The 5,166-nt window shown below is 41.0% G+C and overlaps 1 non-coding gene across 1 annotated transcript; it reads right to left on the bottom strand.

Moving 5' to 3' along the window:
• Positions 1-2,988: 2,988 nt before the first annotated feature.
• LOC148544412 (small nucleolar RNA R71) lies at positions 2,989-3,092 on the bottom strand. Its single transcript, XR_015901722.1, has one exon. It is a non-coding gene; the product is annotated as a small nucleolar RNA R71 (small nucleolar RNA).
• Between the last annotated feature and the right edge of the window lie 2,074 nt (positions 3,093-5,166).

The raw sequence follows: 5,166 nt of genomic DNA, 5'->3' as shown, positions 1-5,166 counted from the left end.
TGAAATTTTGCAAGACTTTGATGCAATTGTTTGGATGATTTCAGGGAAGAAGAGGCTAAGCAAGGAAGCAACAAAATCAATAAAGGAAGCTTGAATATCACATGTGGAGTTTAAGTTCCAGTTTAAGCCTAAACTGGAGCTTAAACGCCAAAATCATGAAGGATAAGAAATGCTGGGATTGAAGTTTAACCTCCAGTTTGACCTCAAACTGGAGGTTAAACGCCAGAATGAAAAGCCTCACTTAAGGAGCATTCCACGTTTAACCTCCAGTTTGACCTCAAACTGGAGGTTAAACGCCAGAATGAGTATGCCACCCAGGGAGGAGTTCCACGTTTAACCTCCAGTTTGACCTCAAACTGGAGGTTAAACGCCAGAACCAGGAAGAGTACCAGGGAGCCATTCCACGTTTAAGCTCCAGTTTGACTCAAACTGGAGCTTAAACGTGTTCGACAGCTTTTCTACTCCAGGGTTGCTCTCTCCATTTCCACGTTTAACCTCCAGTTTGACCTCAAACTGGAGGTTAAACGTGTTCGACACCTCCAGGGCCACCATTCTAAGCTTCCACGTTTAACCTCCAGTTTGACCTCAAACTGAGGTTAAACGTGTTCGACCTCCAGGGCTGCCTTTCCTATCTCCACGTTTAAGCTTCAGTTTAACCTTAAACTGAAGCTTAAACGTGTTCGACTACATGACTCTCCAGGGCTACCTTCTTCCATTTCCACGTTTAAGCTTCAGTTTAACCTTAACTGAAGCTTAAACGTGCTTCTACAAAAGGCCTCACTGGAAGTGTCTGGCGTTTAAGCTGCAGTTTAAGCTTAAACTACAACTTAAACGCCACTCTTGGAAAAGGTTTTTGGGCCAAAAATATTGTGATTTAAGTTAGTCTTTGAGCACAAATATTAACTTAAACTTACTTTGGTATGAAACCCAATTGAATATCATGGTTTATGGGATTGGGCCTGAAGGATTGATGAGTTTGAAATCTCAATTTATTGAGTCATGTGTCATTATTTGATTATCACTAAGTTGGCTCAATAAATGTTACAGGATTTGGATCAACAACCTCATCAAGGTTATGGATCATAAACCCAAGGCAAAAGGAAAGCAAGGAGAGGCCTCAAAGCCCAAGAAGCACAACTGAAGCTCAATATAGAAAGTGTATAAATAGGATAGAAGTTAAGTTAGAGAGGACTTTTTACTTTCACTTTTAGCTAGTTTTCCTTTTCTTTGTAATTGAATTCAGAGCTATGATTCACTAAACCCCCTTTCATTGGGTTAGGGAGCTCTATTGTAATTCAATGAATCAATAATAGTTTATCTTCTTCTTCAATCTTTTCTCTTGAATTTTGTTAGAAAGCTTCTCGATCTAATTCCATTGAGTAGTTGTCTTGGGAAAGAAACTACTCATACTTGGAATCCTTCGGAGCCTTGGGAAAGGAATGGAGGATTCATACTAGAGAAGCTTTCTCACAGTGGATTGGATTGGGGTTTGGATGGATATTGTGACATGTAATCCTACCAAATTGTGGTTCATGAAATTGTGTGGTATAATCAGTGATCAAGCATCATCTCTTCTTATGAACATTTAAACCAAGGGATTGGGAATTTGTTTGTTTTTAGAGAGCATTGGTGAGCCAAGGAATTGGGATCCAATCATATAAGATTGCCAAGCAAAATTCAATGAACGCATTGGTTGAGGAAGAGATAAACATGTTTTGATTCGGAGATCTCAATATCTCCTATAACCCAATGAATTCCCCAATTCTGATTTCCACTTTCTCTTTACGTTCTGCTACTCAATTCATGCAATCACCCCCATTCCCTTTTAATTTCAGCAATTTAGTTTCTGCTCTTTAATTTATGCAATTTAAGATTCCGCCATTTCAATTTCTTGTCATTTACTTTTCCCGCCACTTTTACATTCCGCAATACTCATCTCAATCTTGATTCCGCTCAACTAGAACACACTTCTAATCCGAATTGCTCACTCAACCAATCCTTGTGGGATTCGACCTCACTCTATTGTGAGTTTTTACTTGACGATAACCGGTGCACTTGCCGGAAGGAATTTTGCCGATCGTGCAATTTCCTAAATCGTAGCATAACTAGTTTATGTGCATCAAGTTTATGGCGCCGTTGCCGGGGATTGGTTTTCGATTGACAATTCTCAAATTGGAAGCTAACTAGATTGAGCAATTTTATCTTGCTTTGTTAATTCTGTTCAAGATACTGTTGAATTTTAATTTCTGCACTTGGTTACATGCTTTCCTTCTTTATGCCTTTAAATTCATGCAACTAACTCACTGACTCACTAACTGTTTGAATTAATTCCTCAATTGAGCTAACCATACTCTTCCATTAACCAAGAGTATTTCACTTGTTGTGTTTGAGCTGTGTTCTTGTATGACAGGTAGGAGAGGAGAGACATCAACTCCTCCATATACCGAACCAGAGAGGACCCTTCATAGACTTAGAAGGGAAGCAAGAGGGAAGAGAGTAGTAGGAGAAGAGGAATCTGAAGGAGAATCTGAGGACAATTTTGAGGAAGCTTTAGATCTCAACATGGATAGAGAAGCTCACAACCATGAGAGAGCTGATGGAAACGATGCCATCCCTGAGAGGAGGGTTCTTAGTTCATACATAAACCCAACCTCTGGGAATTGTGGTAGTAGCATCCAGAAACCACCCATTCAGGCCAACAATTTTGAGCTCAAGCCATAGCTAATATCACTTGTGGAAAATCATTGTTCCTTTGGAGGAAGTGCTAATGAAGACCCAAACCAACATCTCACAAAATTCCTGAGAATTTGTGACACTGTGAAGTCCAATGGAGTCCAGGAAGATGCCTATAAACTGCTTTTGTTCCCATTTTCACTTAGGGACAAAGCAGCTAAGTGGCTGGAATCATTCCCAAGGGGGAGTCTAACAACATGGGATGAGGTGGAAAGCAAGTTTCTGGCACGTTTCTACCCTCCACAAAAGGTCAATAGGCTTCGATCTGAGGTTCAGACTTTTAGACAACAAGATGGTGAAACTCTCTACGAGGCATGGGAGAGATTCAAGGACTTGACAAGGAAATGCCCACCAAACATGTTCCATGATTGGGTGCAACTGCACATCTTCTATGATGGGCTCTCTTATGAATCAAGGAAGGCTGTAGACCATTCATCAGGAGGTTCATTGAACAGGAAAAAGACTGTGGAAGAAGCCATTGAAGTGATCGAGACAGTGGCTGAGAATGAGTACTACTATGCATCAGAAAGGCACAACACTAAGGGAGTCATGGAGCTGAACCATGTTGATACAATTCTAGCCCAAAACAAGGTGTTTGCCAAGCAACTAGCAGAGCTTACCAGGCAAATAGAAACAAAGCAAGTGGCTGCAATACACACACAAGATCAAGAGGAAGTAGGCATTGAAGGAGGTGATTGGGATGAGGCTAACTATGTGGGAAACCAACAAAGGCAATCATATGATCCACATTCCAACACTTACAACCCAGGCTGGAGAAACCACCCAAACTTTGGGTGGGGAAACCAACAAACCCAACCACAAAACCACAAACCTTACAACCACAACCAACATAACAATTCCACATACCAAAACTCCAACCAAAGATCATACCAAGCCACACAAAACACTTACCCCCAACCATCATATCATGGCCAAAATAATCAACATACCCAACCTAATCCGAACCAACAATTTCAAGATCAATTAAACCGGATAGAAGGAATGCTTGCAACCATGAGCCAAGACATAATTGAATTGAAAGCTTTTAAGGAAGAAGTAAATTCTAACTTGCAAAACCAAGGAGCTGCCATCCAGAAGCTAGAAAATCAAATTTTGTATTTGACTAAGCAAGCCCCTGGGACAAGCGGTTCTCATGCTGCCAAGGCTATTGCAAGGGAGGAATGTAAGGCCATAACCCTCAGAAGTGGAAAGAATCTAAAGGAGATTTCAAGGGAAACCACAGAGGATGAAGCAAAGGAAAATGTGAAAGACAAAGAACAAGGACAATCTGTTACACCGTTTGCAACAAAAGAAAAAGAAAAAGAGGTCTTGAAGCCTTACACACCTAAAGCACCTTATCCTCAACGTTTGATGAAAAGTGAAAAGGATGGCCAATTCTCTAGGTTCTTGGAGATTTTCAAGAAGCTTCAAATCAACATTCCCTTTGCTGAGGCAATAGAGCAAATGCCACTCTATGCAAAATTCTTAAAAGAATTAATGACCAAGAAGAGAAGCTGGAGAAATGAGGAAACTGTGTTGTTAACTGAAGAATGCAGTGCTATCATTCAGCACAAATTGCCTCAGAAATTGAAGGACCCAGACAGTTTCCAAATCCCCTGCATTATAGGAGAAGTCATGGTGGAGAAGGCCTTGTGTGATTTAGGGGCCAGCATCAATTTGATGTCGCTAACAATGATGAGAAGAATGAAGATTGAGGAAGCCAAACCAACAAGAATGGCCCTCCAATTGGCAGATCGAACTTTTAAATTCCCTCATGGGATAGTTGAGGATTTGTTGGTGAAAGTGGGAGAATTTATATTTCCTGCTGATTTTGTGGTGTTAGATATGGAGGAAGAAGCCAAAGCTTCAATAATTCTGGGAAGACCCTTCCTAGCTACTGCTGGAGCCATCATAGATGTACAAAAGGGTGAACTCACTCTTAGACTACATGATGAGAAATTGGTGTTTAATGTATTCAAGGCAATGAGCTATCCATCAGAATCACTAAGGGAATGCATGAGGGTTGATGTAGTGGACATTGCAGTACAAGAAACTTTTGAGGAAACAATAAAGGAAGTGGCAGAGGAGGAGTTCACCAAGGATATTGAAGTTAGTGATATCAAGGGTGCTGACACAACCATGCTAAGCAGGCCAGAGAAAGTGAAAGAAGAAAAGGAAGCACCAAAACCTGAGCTCAAAGCATTGCCCCCTAATCTCAAGTATGCATACTTGGGTAGTGATGAGAGTCACCCTGTTATCATTAGCTCGGCCTTGAGCCAAGAACAGGAAGAAGAATTGATCAAGGTGCTGCAAACTCATCAAGATGCCATTGGATGGACCCTAGCTGATTTGAAGGGGATAAGTTCATCCATATGCATGCATAAAATCTTGTTAGAAGAGGATGCTAGACCCTCCATTCAAGCTCAGAGAAGA

The sequence above is a fragment of the Arachis ipaensis genome, chromosome B9 (genome assembly GCF_059453495.1).
Source record: "Arachis ipaensis isolate K30076 ecotype BB chromosome B9, ASM5945349v1, whole genome shotgun sequence".
NCBI classification, from domain to species: Eukaryota; Viridiplantae; Streptophyta; class Magnoliopsida; order Fabales; family Fabaceae; genus Arachis; species Arachis ipaensis.
The sequence above is the reverse complement of the archived record's forward strand: the minus strand, read 5'-3'. Positions and strand labels throughout refer to the sequence as shown.